Source organism: Rattus norvegicus, chromosome X (assembly GCF_021556685.1).
Source record: "Rattus norvegicus strain SHRSP/BbbUtx chromosome X, alternate assembly SHRSP_T2T, whole genome shotgun sequence".
NCBI classification, from domain to species: Eukaryota; Metazoa; Chordata; class Mammalia; order Rodentia; family Muridae; genus Rattus; species Rattus norvegicus.
Window position 1 is genome coordinate 109472905 of NC_141554.1, and position 22769 is coordinate 109495673.

General features: G+C 39.7%; 1 pseudogene; it reads left to right on the forward strand.

The window, feature by feature from the left end:
* The first annotated feature begins 15591 nt into the window (after positions 1 to 15591).
* Positions 15592 to 16226, forward strand: Lsm12-ps1 (LSM12 homolog, pseudogene 1; annotated as a pseudogene).
* The last annotated feature ends 6543 nt before the right edge of the window (positions 16227 to 22769 follow it).

Below are 22769 nucleotides of genomic sequence, written 5' to 3' on the forward strand. Positions count from 1 at the left end.
TATTTGTTTCCAATCTTTTGGTCCTAAGATACCTTGAAGATAGCTTACCTGAATTAAATGTCACTGATGGCCTTTGATTATCATGTTGCTCAGATTTTTCTATCTCTCCCTAGGTGTTGGGACGTTCTTGTTACTATTTCTTTGAGTGAATATTGTAGAACATTTGATAGGTTTCATTGTTAGTGTTCTCCAGACTCACTTTGACCCCAGTAAACAGAGTCATTATTCATTTAGTACTGACTATAATTCCATCGGATTGTCTTCATTTAGTTTATTTATTGTTTTACATCCTTTGAATGTGGATTTTTCAATACTTTTCCTTTGAGCCATTAATTCCTGTGATTGATATCTTTGCTCACTTTAACTTTTACTGAGTATATGTCTCAGTGTCTCAGTTTAGGAAATTCAGTTTCTCTTTATGAATTACTTCTATTTCTTTTTGAAGTTTCTCTGTTGGAGTATTGACTCATGTGTTTGTTTTCTTCAAAAAATGTTTTTTTTTTTTAAGATTTTTTTTTTAAGACAAAGCCGTTAAGTTCTGTACCTTAACTTTTCTTGTACTTATTACTATCTGGTTAGTTTCTGGCTCCTTACCTTATTTTGTTTAAGGATGTGATGGTTTTCTGAAATTTCTTGATGTTTGTGGTGGACAGTGTTATCTGTGCAGTGAAGGACTTGTTAATCTGGTCTTTCTAACTTGGCCTTGTGCCTGTTTCTAGAAAGTCTATACAGCTGTGTATGTATTCTTTGAGCGCGTGGTCACCTTCACCATTTTAACACTAGGTGGCGCCAGAGTCCTGGATGGCCAGGAATAGACTTAGTATATGTTTTCTCTGTTTCACCAATAGAGGGCGACACATGCTTAGATTTGTTTAAAAAAAAAAAAGAAATCAATGTTGCTCAGACTTAAAGGAGTACCTAGAACATGCAATCAATGCCCAGAATGCTCTCTTTATGGTCAAGACAAATAAAGATGTCTCCGTTCACTCACAATGAGATTTAACCAGGCTTTGCACAGAGTCACTGTTTGGACTGATTCCTAAACACTTCATGATTGAGACCACCAGTTCTACCAACTTGTGCCATATCTTAAGCGCACAGATCACCAAGACGAGTATTGCACTCATTAGGCCTAAGGCCCAGATACCTATAGATTGCCTACTGTTGAGGCGTCTGTTCAAGACCAGTGTCAAGACCAGCCACATGCAAGGAAATATCAACAGACAAGGGCTCCCTGTCTTCTTCTTATATGGGCGCTCTATATTAAGTAAGGCTAGGGGGTATGGACCATCAAGATATTCCCAATAAGTCAGCATTAAATTCTAGGACAAAAACTTACGACTAGGACAAAGTGCTTACGACTTTCTACTACACACAGTAAGCAGGGGTGTTAGACTATGTTATACTATCCAAGGTTGGAACCATATTGTTGAAGGCAGATCTGCTGATCATCTGAAATAGGTCATAGCTGAATGTCATAGTCACAACAAACCTGCTGGTTGTGATGCAGGCCCAAATCTGCATTCACCCAATTTGGGTTCAGAACTTAGATTTCAGATTCCATGTAATACTACCTGACTTGGGATCCTTGTGTCTCATTAGGCTGGTAGGTGAGCAGCCCAGAGAGTCCCCTGGATACCCAAAATGTTGGTAGGCTGACATGTATCAATCTTGTATGTCCCCTTCATCCTCTATGGCCTGTGGGGCAGAAGGTCTATGCCACAGGCCCACTCCAAGTCTGCCATTCATGAAACCAACTCTTAAACATGTTGCAACCTGTATATAGGTCTGTAGGTGATACAGGGCCAATCTATAGCTTTCTTCTTTGAGTTGCAGGTTGTGAATAAAGGCTTCTGTTTCTACCATTGCTAAGTCTCACAAAGCAAGTATACAACATTGGACTGTTAGATATTCTTGTTCTGTGTTCTGTCCTCTGCTTCCTAATAGGTGGAGCTTGGAGGAGGAGTGGTAGAGACAATCCCTTTGCTCTATGACTAATATAACTTCAGTGTCTTAGTCTAGCACGGAGGCAAAGGCTGTGGGGCTCTAACCTGCTCAGACTGGTATTTCCAGACATAATGACTACACTTAATTTCCAGGTTCAACCAGATCTGAAAACTGACTATGTCCATTCTGTGCTGGCTGGGGTTATGGGATATGTAGTATAGGCAGTAACTTCCTGCCTCTCTTTTTTCCCCTTGCTTTCAGAAATACACTCAAGCTATGCAACTTGGATGGAAAGGAATGGACTTGATGAACTTCTAGGTTGTAACACTTTGTGTCTAATGTAAATTTGATACACAACTTTTTAGCAAGGGGTTAGTGGCTTGCCCATTTTTGGTATTCTGATTGTACATAAGACTTTGTGGACCTATGGCTGTGGTAAAACACATACATGTGATGTCATAGAAAATGTTTTCTGTTTCACTGTTGTGCTATTTGACTCTGCCCCCGCTTACACCACATACATGCGCGTGCATGTGTGCGCGCGCGCACGCACACGCACACACACACACACACACACACACGCACACAGAGGGAGGTGGGGAAAGGGAGGGGAGGGGGAGAGAGAGGGAGAGGGAGAAGGAGAGGAGAAAGAAAAGGAAAGGGAGAGGGAGAGGGAGAAAGAGGGGGAGGGGAAGGGGAAGGAGAGGGAGGGAGATGGAGGAGGAGGGAGAAGAGGAGAGAGGGAGAGGGAGAGGTAGAGTTAGTGAGATATCTTATTTGGGACAGTTTCTCTTTAATTCCAACTGACTATTCTGGTGAGGATGACTTCGATGAGTCTAATATTATCTGCCACCAGAGCAGTTGTTCGAATGTTTTCTCATTACATTGTTAATCTGTTCTAATAAGGAATCGGAGGCATAAATGATTTTAAAGCTTAGTCTTCTAACATTTTACACTCAGTGGTGAGAGAACAGCAGAATAAGGACTTCTGTGAATCTAAATTTTATAGGATGAGTGGGATCAAGGATGCTGGAAAAATGTAATGTGACAATTAGTATAAGGAATTTTACATAAACATCTGCTCTATCTTGCTTGGAAGGTGATGGGAAATCAATAAGTATCTTTGTTACTTTTTTTGCTTCTGAATCAGTATCTTTGTTACTTTTTTTGCTTCTGAATCAATTAGGATACTAAGGACTTTAATAAAAAAAAGACACATTCATAAGCTTTCTTTATAGTTTCTTAAACAGTTTGTTTCATTTAAATAGTATTTTATTTCATTACTTGGAACGTGATCTTTCCTTTAAACCATCCTTGCTGTGGGCTAAGAACATTTCACATCCTGTACCAATGTCTTAATGTACAAATACAGTGAGCATTGTTATCAAGTCACTTTAATATTAAAACATGTTCTTGAAGCAACAGGAGATATATCTGAGGAGCAATGCAATAACACTCCTATTGTGGAACTGGTGAAAATTTTCAGAGCCTGACTCACTGGAGCTTTGAGGATGGTTTTGAAGCAGTTAGTCCATCTTTGGTAATGTAGGTATTCCCATTTAAAAGCACTCATGGTATAGCATTTCCACTCCATTCTCTTCTACCTTGCTTTTCACATATTAATTGTTTATGCTATGATAGCACTCATTTTCCAGTTTTGTAGCTGTGCTCCATGCTCTTCCAGAAGTCTATGCTATCTCTCCGTGAAGGAGCTTCTAGATATATTATCTGTACCCATTTCTCCCCACAACCCTTTACACAAAGTCTTCTCTTCAACCATCGTTTGAAACCTCACATTTTTCTAGATAGCATCCTGTCTCCTAATGGCTTAGTGCCAGAAGGAACATTGTAATATCATTTTCAAATTCCTATATTCTGATTACATGTGGTTTCTGCCTTTAGGAAGCTTGTGTTTATTGGCAAACAACATTGTGACTAAATAGACACCTGGCAAGTCCTCTCATGGTTTCAGTAGTAGTATTTTAGCAGTTATGTTATAGTATTATTTGCACTCTGGAGTCAATCACTTCTTTGCTCAAATTCCTCTTAGCCTGTGACTTTGGCCAAGTGATTTGATGCCTTTGTCCTCTTTGGGAAACAATGGAGATAGTTAACGGGAGCCATTGTGTGCCTGAATTTACCTGAGGGACTGTTAAATAAACTAGCCTGGTTCTTGGTACTTCAGGTGGTACTTGTGAAATCCCCCTTCTTATTGGCCCCTAAGATGGTGACCAGCAGCCTGAATAGATTTTGACAGTGTTGAAAAGTTAAACATTCTTTTTTTTCACCCTTCTTTGAAGTCCTTTCCCCTATTTCAGATGAGCTTTGGGACAAGCATGATTGTCATTCTGTGACTCAAATTGGGGAGGCCTTCTCAGGGACTGTCTCCGGAAAGTGCTCAGTGTTCTGACATCAAGTGGATTCACTAAGTTTCACTTCTAAGGGGCTGAGGTAGAAAATCCAGGTCCTTGGGGGTTAAGGGGGAAGAAAAGAAAGAAAGAAAACCCAGGTCTTGCCAACTTGACTTGGGACAGAAAAGCTTTTTGTTTTCAAAGTGACAGCGAATGAGAGTATTTTCCTTACTCTTCCTCCAGATTTTAAAGAAAAAAAAACTCTAAGACTTATTTGCTTGAGTGCAAAGTATTAGCATGGAAGAGAGACAGATGAAAGCAAGGTTCAGAGGCCAGATTGGTTCAGAGAAGTGGAACAGAGTAACCTAAGATCAGAGGCAAGACCAGCCCAAGATGAACACTGCAAAGAGAGGCAGAGCCCCCAGGGCTCTTTTCTTTAAGCTCATGTCCTCAGAGGGCCAAGGTTAGTGACCTGATTTAGATGTATATGGTTTGTGGCACAGCATTTATTCCATCTTGCCAGTTTTCCTCTGTAAAAATACCTGGTGTGTGTGTGTGTGTGTGTGTGTGTGTGTGTGTGTGTGTGTGTGTGTGTGTGTGTGTTTGTGTCCACTGGACAGAGTCAAGAGTCCCAAGATTCTATTGTTTAAAAGTAGAACCTAACCACAATTGTAGGAAAATGTGGCATTTTGTGATAATGTTGTCATTTCATTGTCAGGAAACCTCCTCAGAGGTTAGTTATGCCCTCCAACTTCTCAGTTCCTACCCAAGTATTAGATTATATCTACGATTTTTCCTCTCTTCTTAGGAGAAAGAGCTCTTTCCATATATTTATAGGCATATGAAGCCACTCCTTTGCCTCTTTTCTGTCAAAAGTGATTGGTTGTTTTGTTCTTGAAGGAAGAAGATGAACTCTGGTGTTGCCCAGAAGAAACAAGCAAGTTCTACTTCATGCTACTTCTGCCATTCATGATTTCAGTGCTCTTGCCATGTTCCCTCTGACTGTATCTTTCTAAATCGAGAAATCTTCTTTAACACATGATACTAGGCAGCTTTCTATTCTGTTGACCAACTCACCATCAATGTGCTTTGAGCTTCTATCATGTGCCTAATGCGGAGTTAGACACTGACTGGGGGAATAGACAGAAGAAGAACCACCAGTACCTACAGAGAAACTAGATATTTTTTGAAAAGTCTGTCAAGATGTAAACAAGTTAGAGAAGAGTTATAGATCTTGCCTGATCAAGGGCACAAATTACAAGTCTTCCAGGTCAGCGATCACATTCACAGTGTACTTCAGAATCACTCAAGACAAACATACCAATTTCTGACCTGCAGAAAGCCTCATTCTGTAGCTTGACAGTGGTGTGCAGGAATATGAGTCTTATCAAGCTTATGAATTGCTTCAGCTACTGGAGTTCCCAGACCCATATTTTGAGAAGCAGGAGGCTATGGATGTCCTTGGAAATAAAATGGGAAGATGCACAAGGGCTAGCAATGACTAAAGAAGGTCTGCCCACAAGGCAGAAAGAATTGGGAGAAAAGTATCTGAGAGGACTCCTGAGGGAGGGGATAATAATAAAATATGTTACAAGTGTTGCCTGTTTCCTTACTCTTCTTTTTAAACATTCTGTATGTGTTAGGTATGTGCTGTGCTATGGTGTGTGTGTGTGTGTGTGTGTGTGTGTGTGTGTGTGTGTGTGTGTGTGTGTACAGTGTGCATGCACGCATGACTACATTCCTGTGCTTATGTGTGAGGGGGTCAAAGAAGGAGACTTCCAGTGTTCTGAGGCCCTTGGCAAAAGTTCTTCACGGAACCTGGAGCAAGTACCCCCTTACAAAAGCTGGCTGGCCAGCAAGCCTTGTGACCCTCATATGCTGCCCCGTGTTCTTCTACCACTTTAAGTGCTGGGGTTCTGGGCACATAGGGTCATGCCCAGGTTTTCAGGTGGCCACTGAGGATTCAAAAACAGGTCTTTATCCTTGGGCTTCAATCACTCCTACTCACTGGGCCCTCTCCCCAGCACCACACATCTTTTCTTTAGCTCCTAATCACATAGGCTGTATATTTCTGGGCATCCAAAAAATGATTCATGGCCATGTGAGACATGAAATAGAATATAGATGGAAATTGTGTCACTTTTATATCTATATTTATAAAATCATTCCATGTGCCGTTCTATTGTTTCTCCTGACTACTGGCTAGCTATTGGTGCTCAGAGTGACTTTTGCATCCGTGTAGTAAACAGGACGAAAGATCAAGGAGAATGACTACCTGGATGACTGACTCCTCTGACCCACAAAGATATCCATATTGGTTTTGCACTTAGGACTTGCATTTTAAGATATTGAGATGTCAGAGGTTTTCTGTTACAGACTTCAGTTCATCTTAACAGTGCAGGAGCCAGAATGATGAAGGCAGAGTATTTCTGTTGTGATCATCATCATTGTGTGGATTTTTCATTCACCACCTCCCCGACCTAATATATTTCCACTGTACCTTTATAAAGGTTTACCACTATATTGTCTCATAAAGCATACTAATATTGCTAAAATGGGTTTTGTATACTTCGATGGTTCTTTAATAATCAGGCCCCCTAGATAGACATTCCTTTATCCTTAAATCCCTTTGCCAAGAAATAAGGGCTTTGAAAACAAACATTTCACTGAAATAGGGGAGTTCAGTTACTTCAGCTCCATTTAAGGCTTATTGGATAAGGCCAGGGTAGCTGAAAGCACATTAGAATGCACTGGGAAGGACTGAATTCATCTCCTGCCCACATCCTGCCTTTCCTCAGCTCAACACCTGCCTCACCACTCCTGGGAAGTAGGTTGGCTGGCTGCAATTAAACTCAAGTGCCTCCTCAAGCACTTAGTAAAAACCAGCCCTGACGCAAGGATTCTCCAGCTCTTCCTCAATAGAAGGGAGCAGAGAGCTGAAAAGACATCAGCAGCAGACTCGGAAACTTGTGAAGGCCTCGCCATTTAAAAATTTAAAATTAGCTGTTCATTTAATTGTTCCTTGAAGTAGGAGTCTTGAATATATTTTCCAGAAAAAAAGTCACTAATATTTCTTAATCATCTTGTAGTATAGAAGTGTAACCTTCATTCAGTGGGCCAGATGTCACCCGGCCTTGCATATTTCCTAGTCATCTTGCCTGGCAGGATGTTCTCACATTTTGCCATTTGCTTTTCAGAGATCATGCAGCAAAATACTGCTGACTTCTAACCCTTGGAAGGTTTGTTAGCTGATCTGTTCTACTATTAGTTCCTGTTAAAGATGGGATTGGGAAGCCACTCTCCTGTCCCTGAGCATAAGAATCTCTCCCAGTCCTGAAAGGATGTCCAGTAACTCCATCATTAGAGTAGCTATTTGAAGACTATAACATTGTCTCCAATGAAGTTTCCTGTGAGGAGAAAAAAAGCACCACCTCTAATTCCAGCCCCAAGGAATCTGATACCCTCTCCTGTCCTCCATGACACCAGGAATTGATGTATACATACATATAGGTAAACACACACATATATAGAATAGATAATCAGACAAATAAAGCATTGGTTCTATGGCATTCAGGGTGGCGAAATCTGAGCAAATGGTGCATCATCTGCTGATGATGGAGGAGAAGAGATTCACTGGATTCAAGTGAATCCTCTGACAACATGAGGAAAATGAGCCTTGGACCCTGCCTTTAGAACCCATAGAAAGGAAATGTTGTACTCAGACTCAGAAATAGCGGAGAATCACAAGAATAAAAGCAAGGTATGAAATTTGGAATGTACAGAAAAGACTGGAGAATTGAAAAAGAATGAGAAACTTAAGACTGAAAACTAGGACAAAGAGATTGAAAACTGAGATGTCAACAAAGGAAGCCACCACATCTCTGCAGAAACTCAGAGCAGAGCACTAACAGAGTCACATATCAAGCTATGGCACTGGGAAAGGAAAGATGCATTATTGCTCATTGATGGCAAACCCTCGCTGCCTTACTAACTCAGTACATAAATATGCAATGCTATTCTCTACCTGTCTCCTTAGTATTTGTGGTGAATTTGCTGAAGCTGGTCTACAACCATTTGGGCTGCCACTAAAGCTTTCCCACTATCTCCACAGAGCAAGAAAGCAGGGCAGTGCCTAACTAAATAATTCAGATATAACCAAGCATCACTTTAAAAATTGTCTAAGACTATAGGTGTAGTCATTTGTAACTGAAGATAAAAGTATATTTTCTGACTAATGGCTATCAAATTTCTGCTGAGAAATTTTCTTCTTCCAAAACTTCCTCTGTTTCCTCAATGCTACCACTGCTCGGGAGAATTGACAGCATTAATGTTTACCTGTTCTGGAAACAAAGTTTTCCATTCAGGTCTTAAGGTTAATTATTGGGCTGGAAATGTAGTTCAATGGCAGAGCACTTGCCTAGCATGCATAAAGCTCTAGGTTCAATTCTACAACTAAAAATAGTATTAATATTATTACTACTGATATATCTATAGACCCCAACAAGAACAAAATATTAATTATTAATATTAATATGTAGGTTATTTTAAATAAAATATAATCCTACAAAAAGAGGATACCAAGATAATGCTTCTCAGTGCTATGATCTATGGGAGACTCACAGTATTTGTCTCCTGTTCCAATGCTGTTTTATAAAATGCAGAAAGTTTGAATATCATCATCAGTGATACATAAAGTTCTACGATGGAGCTGGTTGGTGTTTCCTTTTCATAGCTGATTTATCTACCCCGCCTAACTCTCACTCATCAGTATTATCTAACTATCTTATACTTCAATGTATGGGGAGGGGGGGTGAATGTACAAAGAGAGGAGAGGCAGACACCTACTTATCAGCAATGCCATTTCCCAGTGCACTCCTGGAAGGAGGCTATCACTCTTAATAAGCACATCTCTGTTTTGAGAGAAGCAAAACGGCGTCTAACGGCTTGTCTGTGTTCTGCAGACTGAAACCAGCGTAGGCAGGTAGGATCCCTGAAGACCTGTCTTTAGTCTTCACTTTAAGATGTACTTTTTTCTCCTATTATAGGCTTTGAGTACTTTATTGACTCTTTGCCTTTGGCTTCACTCAAGCAATGAAATCTTGCACCTGGCTCAGGACAAGAAATATGCCTGCAGTTTATCCTCCATATTTTTTTGCCAGAGTAAAAAAAAATAGTTCTTGCCTGTCAGGGGAATATAAGCAATATGCTCCTGTGTGAATACTTATTACTTGCCTGTCAGAAAAAGGTTACAGGAATTTCCCTTTGGGGAGGATGCCGTAAAGACTTTTCTTTTTCCTCCCACGTAGAAATTTTCTTGCAGATGTTTCTCTCAAGGTATTGCAGCTGCAATTCCCTTTGGAAGTTCATGTACCACAGAGACACATTTCCATCCCAGTAATACATAGCAAACACTTTCCTCCTGGAAGGAATGTAGAAGGTTTTCTTACTGTGAAGGAGAGTGTGAAGCAGTCTGAAGCACAGGGATTTTCTTTGGAGATCTGGGCTTTCAGTTCACCATGGGCCACCCATAACCCTGGGACTGGGGCAGGCCTGGGGGTGCATATTCTTGTAACCTAAGTCTCTTACAAGTTTGAAGTGATGGTGCTATTGTGAGGTGCCTGACTTGATATGTGTTATGCTGAAATTGAATACTATGACCTTGCTTGTGAGTACTCAGAAATTCAGTTATCAGGCAGACAGACGTAGCATGTAATGAACTAGTGGCCAGATGTGGGGGTGATTTTCCAGCTCATAGCTTGGTTGATACCTGCTTAGCATTGCTTAAAAGAGCTTTTCTGTGAAGCTTCATATGGTGTTCATCTATTCAGAGCTGTCCCCCAATTCACATTCAGTAGAGAATTATTGTTAGGTCAGTGGCAATCTTCATTGTGTTTGGCTATATTGTTCATAGCGCTGACATCACCATAGACTGCCAACCATTTCATATAGAATTATTGACATATCCAGGACAACTACTGGCCTGTTCATGAATGATCAAAGACTGTCAACTGTGGTTAACCCCTGGTGAGCTAAGGTAACCTGCACCAAGAAGAGAAATAGCTTTCCTTTTTCTTTGTTTCCAAATTAAAACATAATTACGTCATTTCCCCCTTCCCTTGTCTCCCCTGACCTCTCTCATCTGTCTTCCCTTGATCTCTCGCAAAATCATACCCTCTTTTTCTTTAGTTGTGTGTGTATTCCAATATACATATAATACATGCATAAATTATGTTTAATAAAGAAGTACAACTTGGGGCTGGAGAGATGGTTCAGCGGTTAAGAGCACTGACTGCTCTTCCAGAGGTCCTGAGTTCAAATTCCAGCAACCACATGGTGGCTCATAACCATCTGTAATGAGATGCCCTCTTCTGGTGTCTGAAGACAGCTACAGTGTACTTATATATAATAAATAAATCTTTAAAAAAAAAGTACGACTTGTTCAGTTTGTTTGGTGCCAGTTGTATGTATATGAATGTGAATTGACAGATTTTATTGGATAATAGTCAAGGGCTCATCCATGGGAAAGACTAACACTCCTGCTCTTTGTGTAGGGTTAGGGTTCCTGAGACTTTCCCTTTCACACTAACATGTCTATTGTTGTCATCTTTGTTTAGGACCCAACTAGGCAGTCATGGTCTTGAGACTTCATGGGTGTAGCTTCCTGATGTTTCTAGGAGATTCAATCTCCCAGAAGACTTCCTTTTCTTCTGGCTCTTACAATCTTTCTGCCTACTCTTCTAGAATGTTCCCTGAGCCTTATGTGGAGGAACAGTGTTGTAGGTGTAACAGTGAGGACTGGCTACCATGTAGTCACTTGCTGTGTATATTTTGACCAGTTGTGGATTTCTGTGATGGTCTCCTTCTGAGTCAAAGATAAGTTTTTGGATGAAGGGTGAGAGCTACACATACTTATGGGTATGAGGCTAGATATTTAGAATGCAGTTAGAAAATATGCTGGAGCAGTTGGGGCTCAAGCTAAAAACCGGAAGTGTCCGGTCCCAGAGGAATTTTGCCTCTGTGTGTCCTGAGTCCACCAGGCAGGTTGCTTGGAGCAGAAAAGTTGGTCTTACCTGTGGTCCCGGGGCTCAAGTTGCTCATGGGGGTGCTGCTTTTGAGCTCTCTGTGAGGGTGGCAACCAGGAGGGCCTGCGCCGCCTTTTCCAGGAGCCCCCATGCACCAAGGTCCCAGATGGCGTTAGGTGTTTTCCTCTAGAGTCAGAAATGTGGGCAGAGTGTGCCCTGGAAACCGAGAAGGGGAATAACAATCGAAATGTAAATAAGAAATATTCAAGTTAATAAAGATTGAAAAAAAAGAGAGAGAAAATAAAAAGAAAGAAAATATGCTGGCGCAATAAAAATGGCAGAAGTGGGTTCTTCTTTATGATACATGACCTCTCTAGCCCTGAGTGGTTGTCTAGGTGTCTAGTACCAGGCATGATGTCCTCCCTTTTGAGTGGTCCTTAAGTCCAATTAGAGAACTGTTATTCACTACCAAGATATGAGTGCATCTATCACACCTTTAGGGTTAGTCATGCCCGTCATTGTTTTTGTTCATAGATGTTGCCATCTGGGAAGAAATATTGGTTGTCTTCCTTCATTGGACATCTTCTTATACTATGAAAGGTAGTCCAAAGGGCAGAGACTTTCAGGGCAGATTCAACTCATAATCCTCCAGGACTCATGACTGAAGTGCATGCTGTGTACAGCATTAGGGAATTACTTTCAACCTTTGATGGGCAATCAAGAGCAACAACAATAGCCTATAATATTTGAGGTGTGTCTTGGAGATATATATATATATATATATATATATATATATACACACATATATACATATATGTATATATATTCACAAATATACATAGGCCTAATGAATTATATGCTATTTAGGCAAATAAATAATATGATTTTGTATGTTTTTTCAGGTACCATTAATGATACTTTACTCTCCTTCCCCTATCTCTTTCTGTATTTTCTTTCTCCAAACCCAATTAAAACTCTGTCCCCATTTCACCCTTTCCAAATGGCTTATACTCTCCTATCCCCCTACTCTAGTGGTATCTTGAATGCCATGATCCCATTATTACTTTCTCAGTTTTCGCAGTTGTACCAGGCCATATAGGCATATCTGAAGATTTAGAGCTAGGAACCACAGATGAGTGAGAACATGTGGCATTTGTCTTTCTGGGGCTTGGTTAACTCATTCATTATATTTTCTATTTCCCCATTGTCTATTTACTTGCAAATTTCACAATCTCATTTTTCTTTATAGCTGAATGGTATGGCATTGTGTATATGTACTAGGCTCAGGCACTGGGTATAGAACATGGCTAGAAATGGGGATTGGGGAGGATGTGTAGAGGCCAAGATCAGGGAACTCAACCAGTTGGGCCCTGACCCAATATATGAAGAACCTGGTTAGGCTAATACAGAAATGACTTTGTCATATGAAATTGGCCTTGACATAGCTAGTGAGTCAACAGAGAAAATATTAGTATTAAATATTATTATTATTACTACTAGCAATAGAGAATATGTATTGTGTACCAAAGATTTATATAAACAAGTGAGAATTACTCATGTAATCATTACTATAACACAATAAGCTCCTATTATTTCTCTGAGTTTACAAATTAAAACACCCAAGTACAGATGAAGTCATTTGTCAAGTTTATACAGCTAACCAAATAACAGTATTATTTTTTCATCATCTTGGGAATCCAAGTTTGCCATTAAAGCTCTTCACTGCTAGACATATTGATTCCCCACTATTGTCAGTGATCAAAGTACACTTTTCTATACAAGGAAGTTTGCCTAATGCTTCCATTTGCATGCATGGAAATACACGGGTGTAGAAGGTCTTCAGTCACTTTAGAAGTAGTGGTGGGTTCAGCACTGACATGCTGTGTGACTTTTGTAGTACTTTTAACTTCCAAGCCATTTCTAGTTCTAAAAGTAAGTAATAACCTTTATCTTCCTCCCCTGCCTGACCAGTAAGAAGTATGAAGTAAATGCTTTGGATAGTACTTCTTCATTTACAACCTGTTTCTATTGAATTTCTGACGAAGACTTTAGGTGTATTGAATAATATGTGGCAGTGGAGATAGAACAGCCCAAGCTTTTAGTTAAAAGAAAGTTCAGGCTAGGGGAAGAGGAAAGGAGGCTGACCTTTGCACAGACCAAGGGGACCTGGCAAACTGGAAAGTGAGCTGGCAAGTCAGGGTCAGGAGAACAAAGAGGAGAGGCAGCTTTGAGAGTGAGCTGGCTTTTTTCTTGTTGATCTTAGTGGTTTGCCTTTCCCTAGAAGAATAGTATCCTTTGAAGGAAGAAGGAATGGGGATGAAAATCAGAGTGCATCATGCATGAGGCTGTGAGAGAATGTAGCGCTCACCACATATTGCTACAGACACTCACAGGAGCTCCCATTCAAAGGCAGCATACACAGTGAGATAGTTCAATTCTTGATACAGGGATTTTTCCAGTGGAGAAAATAGACATGGCATTTCACTGATGTGGGAAAGACTTAGTCATCCAGGATGAGTGAGGGACATCATTGAATTACAGGGATGTACTTCATTCAAATTATTTTGCCTTACAGAAAACAATGTTGTATTCTAACTATCTTAAAAGACAGTTTCAAGAGGCACAATCCATTCGAGGAACAACAGGGTTCTTTGACTCATTGGGGCTTTTGTTACCCACTTACTTTCATCACAGTTTTCTGACAGCAATAAAGTAATTTTTAATAACATTCACAGAGAAAGCGCTTTTAATGATAGAGAATATACTAGATGCCACCCACTCCAAACTTTCTTAGATGGTTTATATTCCAAAGTTATTCTTCTTCAGTGTTTCTTCATAAGATTTTCTTTCCTTTTAAGGCCATTACTATTATATATCCGAAGTGACCTTAGGTATACTCCCTGATTGGCTGTCTTTCTGCTTAAGTTCTTCCAAAGCCTCTGATATGATCATGTGAGCACTATATATTGTTGCTTTCTTCTGTTATCTACATCTACTTCTGTTATATATATATATATGAAACATGAATATATATGATATATCTATATAAATATATTTAATATGATTAAAACATTGAAAGAAGCAAGTCTGCTTTATACCTATGCTCACACTTTTCCAGTAATAACAGGGTGAGAAAATTCTTAGTTGTGTGTGTGCTTCTGAATTTAACCTAACACCAAACCAAAACAACATTGTTTCTCCTAAGAGAAAAAAAAATCCCCAAGAAACAAATTAAAAAGTAAGAATGAACTATAAGTTATGGTGTAGGAAATATGAACTCTTCAAGGATTATATTTGCTATTTTTATTCTTTATTTTGATTTTTTTTGTTTTCAATACATCCAGACTGCAATTTCCCCTCCCTCCACTCCTCCCACCGACTACTGTTCCTCTCTCATCAATCCAATTCTCCTCCATTTCCCTTCAGGAAAGAGTAGGCCTCCCAGGGATATCTCCTGAAAAAGAGCCATACAACAAGACTAGGCACAAACCCTCATATCAAGGCTGGGCAAAGGCATCCCAGTAGAGGGAAAATAATTGGCAAGAGAATTGGAGACAGCCTCATTCCCACTGTTAGGAGTCCAACAAAATCTTCAAAATAAAAAAAAAAAAACCACAGCATATGTGCAGAGGACCCAGTGTAGCAGTTATATGCAAGCTCCGTGACTGCCAGTGGGGTGGGGAATAGCAGGTTTGTTTTCCATTCTACTCAGTAGGGGGCAGCAGTTTTCTTACAAGATAATCATAACAGTTATGAATACCTAGCAAGATGAGGCTAGATGCTGATAGAGTCCACTTTCTTTTAGACGTTAGAGACCATTAAGGTCACCTTTTCTGAAGAATTGTTAATGTCTAGACGCAACGTAAACTGGGAAAAAATGACATCTGTTGAATGGAAATAACAGTATGGAAGAATTTCTAGTGATTGCACCTATCAACTTTGGTAACTATGTTATTTACTCAATTGTATCTTAGTTAGATACAACAGAAATGGAACATTAGATACGGGACATTCATGACCTGCTTATATAATTACCACTCTATCTATACATTATACAAAATTGCTTGTTGTTGTGGAAATGACTACATCACAACATTTGTCCCTTTGTAAGATTTTTTTTTCTCTTTTGGTAGAAAGTATGCAGAAGATAACACAGAAATGTGGAGTCAAAGTGTAGAGAGAGCATAAATATGTAGAATCAAAGTACACAAGAACTAGGGCTGAGTTTTCACCGCTGCTGCCACCACCACCACTGTAGCTGCTTTCCCAAGATGGCAGCTCCTCCAGGTGAGTACTTTAGTGTTGAGAGCCAGGTGTGATGCAAGTTGGTAGCTTTCGACTACCAGTCCAAAATGCTGGCTCTAAAATGTCCCTCCTCCAGCAGAAAGCCTAACCAGGCAGACATCTTGCTTATAAACTTACAGTATGTTTCAGAAGTGGAAATAATTAAAGATCGAACAGAAATCCCTCCTCTTCTAGCTTCACTCAATGTTGGTAAGCTTGACAGCAAAGTACCAACAGAGGAGGAGGAGAAGCTGAGCCAGGCCTATGCAATCAGCGCTAGGGTCTCCCTGGAGGGCCCGCAGCTCTTCCAGACCATTCACAAGATCATTAAAGACTGTAAATGGCAAGAAAAAAAACCATTGTAGTCGTGGAGGAAGTTGTTATTACACCCCCATATCAAGTGGAAAGTTGTAAAAGCAAAGAGGGGAGTGCACTGAGCCATGTACGCAAAATAGTTGAAAAACAGTTCAGAGACCTGGAAAGTCAAAAGATACTGCAGCGTTCACAAGCCCAACAACCACAGAAGGAGTCTGCCCTGTCATCCTGAGTCCACACACATGGAGGACTCTTCCAACATCCAGCCACAGAGATGGTGGTGGTGGCTTCAGCGGAGGCAGGCCGGGGGAGGGAAGGGATCCTAAATATTTTTTGCTGATTCTTATTAGGCTCAGTGTTTCAAAAAGAACGTGGACTTGAACAAACACCCAACAACAACAACAACAACAAACAATATTAAAACCTTAGCAAAAATATTTTTCCAAAGGATATACAGCAAAAACCTCCAATTACAAAAATTTCACCTTTATTGAAATGTTTGTTGTTGCAGGAACATAGCCATGTTATGCTAGATGCTGAATTTTCATCTCTCTTAAGTATGTTCGTTGTATAAATTAGTCCCAAAGAGACTAAAACCTAATGGCTTACTTTTAAAAAGTACTTCTTTGCTGAATCAGTTATTTTTTCATGTGCTAATAATAGGTGAAAGAATATACCCTGAATAGCTTCATAAAATTATTATGACTTTAAGTTTTCATAGTTAATTTTACTGGTAGAATAGAATTGAAAAGTTCCCATATAAAAAACATGGGTTTGATGTAAAGCAATAGTTTGATTATTAATACAAAATTTTTTCAAAGGAACGATGATTCAGAAAGCAAATGAAATTGTATTTCAAGATAACTACTTCCAGTTTGTTTTTGTCTAAAAATCCCCACACAAAGTAGTAAAGTCTATCAATAGAAGATAGGAAACAAGGTTACTGTTGTCATTTTGATGGTTAAAACATAGATTGGAGAAAAAGATATCAAAATGATAATAAAACCAAATAAGCTTCATCACCTTTGACTAAACCGACTATCTTGGAGAAAGAAAAAAGTGTGGAGTTGTGGCTAAGTGTTTGAGGTTTTAGACTAGAAATGGGAAACGTGGTAGTAATTTTCATTGCTATTTTCTTTTTTTTTTTTCTTTTTTTTTTTAATTTTTATTTTTTTTTTATTAACTTGAGTATTTCTTATATACATTTCGAGTGTTATTCCCTTTCCCGGTTTCCGGGCAAACATCCCCCTCCCCCCTCCCCTTCCTTATGGGTGTTCCCCTCCCAACCCTCCCACCATTGCCGCCCTCCCCCCATAGACTAGTTCACTGGGGGTTCAGTCTTAGCAGGACCCAGGGCTTCCCCTTCCACTGGTGCTCTTACTAGGATATTCATTGCTACCTATGGGGTCAGAGTCCAGGGTCAGTCCATGTATAGTCTTTAGGTAGTGGCTTATTCCCTGGAAGCTCTGGTTGCTTGGCATTGTTGTACTTTTGGGGTCTCGAGCCCCTTCAAGCTCTTCCAGTTCTTTCTCTGATTCCTTCAATAGGGGACCTATTCTCAGTTCAGTGGTTTGCTGCTGGCATTCGCCTCTGTATTTGCTGTATTCTGGCTGTGTCTCTCAGGAGCGATCTACATCCGGCTCCTGTCGGTCTGCACTTCTTTGCTTCATCCATCTAGTCCAATTGGGTGGCTGTATATGTATGGGCCAAATGTGGGGCAGGCTCTGAATGGGTGTTCCTTCAGTCTCTGTTTTAATCTTTGCCTCTCCCTTCCCTGCCAAGGGTATTCTTTTTCCTCATTTAAAGAAGGAGTGAAGCATTCACATTTTGATCATCCGTCTTGAGTTTCGTTTGTTCTAGGGATCTAGGGTAATTCAAGCATTTGGGCTAATAGCCACTTATCAATGAGTGCATACCATGTATGTCTTTCTGTGATTGGGTTAGTTCACTCAGGATGATATTTTCCAGTTCCAACCATTTGCCTACGAATTTCATAAACTCGTTGTTTTTGATAGCTGAGTAGTATTCCATTGTGTAGATGTACCACATTTTCTGTATCCATTCCTCTGTTGAAGGGCATCTGGGTTCTTTCCATTTTCTGGCTATTATAAATAAGGCTGCGATGAACATAGTGGAGCACGTGTCTCTTTTATATGTTGAGGCATCTTTTGGGTATATGCCCAAGAGAGGTATAGCTGGATCCTCAGGCAGTTCAATGTCCAATTTTCTGAGGAACCTCCAGACTGATTTCCAGAATGGTTTTACCAGTCTGCAATCCCACCAACAATGGAGGAGTGTTCCTCTTTCTCCACAACCTCGCCAGCATCTGCTGTCACCTGAGTTTTTGATCTTAGCCAATCGCACTGGTGTGAGGTGAAATCTCAGGGTTGTTTTGATTTGCATTTCCCTTATGATTAAAGATGTTGAACATTTCTTTAGGTGTTTCTCAGCCATTCGGTATTCCTCAGCTGTGAATTCTTTGTTTAGCTCTGAACCCCATTTTTTAATAGGGTTATTTGTTTCCCTGCGATCTAACTTCTTGAGTTCTTTGTATATTTTGGATATAAGGCCTCTATCTGTTGTAGGGTTGGTAAAGATCTTTTCCCAATCTGTTGGTTGCCGTTTTGTCCTAACCACAGTGTCCTTTGCCTTACAGAAGCTTTGCAGTTTTATGAGATCCCATTTGTCAATTCTTGATCTTAGAGCATAAGCCATTGGTGTTTTGTTCAGGAAATTTTTTCCAGTGCCCATGTGTTCCAGATGCTTCCCTAGTTTTTCTTCTATTAGTTTGAGTGTGTCTGGTTTGATGTGGAGGTCCTTGATCCACTTCGACTTAAGCTTTGTACAGGGTGATAAGCATGGATCGATCTGCATTCTTCTACATGTTGCCCTCCAGTTGAACCAGCACCATTTGCTGAAAATGCTATCTTTTTTCCATTGGATGGTTTTGGCTCCTTTGTCAAAAATCAAGTGACCATAGGTGTGTGGGTTCATTTCTGGGTCTTCAATTCTATTCCATTGGTCTATCTGTCTGTCTCTGTACCAATACCATGCAGTTTTTATCACTATTGCTCTGTAATACTGCTTGAGTTCAGGGATAGTGATTCCCCCTGAAGTCCTTTTATTGTTGAGGATAGCTTTAGCTATCCTGGGTTTTTTGTTATTCCAGATGAATTTGCAAATTGTTCTGTCTAACTCTTTGAAGAATTGGATTGGTATTTTGATGGGGATTGCATTGAATCTGTAGATTGCTTTTGGTAAAATGGCCATTTTTACTATATTAATCCTGCCAATCCATGAGCATGGGAGATCTTTCCATCTTCTGAGGGCTTCTTCAATTTCTTTCTTCAGTGTCTTGAAGTTCTTATTGTACAGATCTTTTACTTGCTTGGTTAAAGTCACACCGAGGTACTTTATATTATTTGGGTCTATTATGAAGGGTGTCGTTTCCCTAATTTCTTTCTCGGCTTGTTTCTCTTTTGTATAGAGGAAGGCAACTGATTTATTTGAGTTAATTTTATACCCAGCCACTTTGCTGAAGTTGTTTATCAGCTTTAGTAGTTCTCTGGTGGAACTTTTGGGATCACTTAAATATACTATCATATCATCTGCAAATAGTGATATTTTGACCTCTTCTTTTCCGATCTGTATCCCTTTGATCTCCTTTTGTTGTCTGATTGCTCTGGCTAGAACTTCAAGAACTATATTGAATAAGTAGGGAGAGAGTGGGCAGCCTTGTCTAGTCCCGGATTTTAGTGAGATTGCTTCAAGTTTCTCTCCATTTAGTTTAATGTTAGCAACTGGTTTGCTGTATATGGCTTTTACTATGTTTAGGTATGGGCCTTGAATTCCTATTCTTAACAGGACTTTTATCATGAAGGGGTGTTGAATTTTGTCAAATGCTTTCTCAGCATCTAATGAAATGATCATGTGGTTCTGTTCTTTCAGTTTGTTTATATAATGGATCACGTTGATGGTTTTCCGTATATTAAACCATCCCTGCATGCCTGGGATGAAGCCTACTTGATCATGGTGGATGATTGTTTTGATGTGCTCTTGAATTCGGTTTGCCAGAATTTTATTGAGTATTTTTGCGTCGATATTCATAAGGGAAATTGGTCTGAAGTTCTCTTTCTTTGTTGTGTCTTTGTGTGGTTTAGGTATAAGAGTAATTGTAGATTCGTAGAAGGAATTCGGTAGGGCTCCATCTGTTTCAATTTTGTGGAATAGTTTGGATAATATTGGTATGAGGTCTTCTATGAAGGTTTGATAGAATTCTGCACTAAACCCATCTGGACCTGGGCTCTTTTTGGTTGGGAGACCTTTAATGACTGCTTCTATTTCCTTAGGAGTTATGGGGTTGTTTAACTGGTTTATCTGTTCCTGATTTAACTTTGATACCTGGTATCTGTCTAGGAAATTGTCCATTTCCTGAAGATTTTCAAATTTTGTTGAATATAGGTTTTTATAGTAAGATCTGATGATTTTTTGAATTTCCTCTGAATCTGTAGTTATGTCTCCCTTTTCATTTCTGATTTTGTTAATTTGGACGCACTCTCTGTGTCCTCTCGTTAGTCTGGCTAAGGGTTTATCTATCTTGTTGATTTTCTCAAAGAACCAACTTTTGGTCCTGTTGATTCTTTCTATGGTCCTTTTTGTTTCTACTTGGTTGATTTCAGCTCTGAGTTTGATTATTTCCTGCCTTCTACTCCTCCTGGGTGTATTTGCTTCTTTTTGTTCTAGAGCTTTTAGGTGTGCTGTCAAGCTGCTGACATATGCTCTTTCCTGTTTCTTTCTGCAGGCACTCAGCGCTATGAGTTTTCCTCTTAGCACAGCTTTCATTGTGTCCCATAAGTTTGAGTATGTTGTATCTTCATTTTCATTAAATTCTAAAAAGTTTTTAATTTCTTTCTTTATTTCTTCCTTGACCAGGTTATCATTGAGTAGAGCATTGTTCAATTTCCACGTATATGTGGGCATTCTTCCCTTATTGTTATTGAAGACCAGTTTTAGGCCGTGGTGGTCCGATAGCACGCATGGGATTATTTCTATCTTTCTGTACCTGTTGAGGCCCGTTTTTTGACCGATTATATGGTCAATTTTGGAGAAAGTACCATGAGGAGCTGAGAAGAAGGTATATCCTTTTGCTTTAGGATAGAATGTTCTATAAATATCCGTTAAGTCCATTTGGCTCATGACTTCTCTTAGTCTGTCGACATCACTGTTTAATTTCTGTTTCCATGATCTGTCCATTGATGAGAGTGGGGTGTTGAAATCTCCCACTATTATTGTGTGAGGTGCAATGTGTGTTTTGAGCTTTAGTAAGGTTTCTTTTACGTATGTAGGTGCCCTTGTATTTGGGGCATAGATATTTAGGATTGAGAGTTCATCTTGGTGGATTTTTCCTTTGATGAATATGAAGTGTCCTTCCTTATCTTTTTTGATGACTTTTAGTTGGAAATTGATTTTATTTGATATTAGAATGGCTACTCCAGCTTGCTTCTTCTGACCATTTGCTTGGAAAGTTGTTTTCCAGCCTTTCACTCTGAGGTAGTGTCTGTCTTTGTCTCTGAGGTGTGTTTCCTGTAGGCAGCAGAATGCAGGGTCCTCGTTGCGTATCCAGTTTGTTAATCTATGTCTTTTTATTGGGGAGTTGAGGCCATTGATATTGAGAGATATTAAGGAATAGTGATTATTGTTTCCCTTTATATTCATATTTGGATGTGAGGTTATGTTTGTGTGCTTTCATTCTCTTTGTTTTGTTGCCAAGACGATTAGTTTCTTGCTTCTTCTAGGGTATAGCTCGCCTCCTTATGTTGGGCTTTACCATTTATTATCCTTTGTAGTGCTGGATATGTAGAAAGATATTGTGTAAATTTGGTTTTGTCATGGAATATCTTGGTTTCTCCATCAATGTTAATTGAGAGTTTTGCTGGATACAGTAACCTGGGCTGGCATTTGTGTTCTCTTAGGGTCTGTATGACATCAGTCCAGGATCTTCTGGCCTTCATAGTTTCTGGCGAGAAGTCTGGTGTGATTCTGATAGGTCTCCCTTTATATGTTACTTGACCTTTTTCCCTTACTGCTTTTAATATTCTTTCTTTATTTTGTGCGTTTGGTGTTTTGACAATTATGTGACGAGAGGTGTTTCTTTTCTGGTCCAATCTATTTGGAGTTCTGTAGGCTTCTTGTATGCCTATGGGTATCTCTTTTTTTAGGTTAGGGAAGTTTTCTTCTATGATTTTGTTGAAGATATTTACTGGTCCTTTGAGCTGGGAGTCTTCACTCTCTTCTGTACCTATTATCCTTAGGTTTGATCTTCTCATTGAGTCCTGGATTTCCTGTATGTTTTGGACCAGTAGCTTTTTCCGCTTTACATTATCTTTGACAGTTGAGTCAATGATTTCTATGGAATCTTCTGCTCCTGAGATTCTCTCTTCCATCTCTTGTATTCTGTTGGTGAAGCTTGTATCTACAGCTCCTTGTCTCTTCTTTTGGTTTTCTATATCCAGGGTTGTTTCCATGTGTTCTTTCTTGATTGCTTCTATTTCCATTTTTAATTCCTTCAACTGTTTGATTGTGTTTTCCTGGAATTCTTTCAGGGATTTTTGCGATTCCTCTCTGTAGGCTTTTACTTGTTTATTAATGATTTCCTGTGTTTCCCTAAGTGTGTTCATGTCTTTCTTGAAGTCCTCCAGCATCATGATTAAATATGATTTTGAAACTAGATCTTGCTTTTCTGGTGTGTTTGGATATTCCATGTTTGTTTTGGTGGGAGTATTGGGCTCCGAGGATGGCATGCAGTCTTGGTTTCTGTTGCTTGGGTTCCTGCGCTTGCCTCTCGCCATCA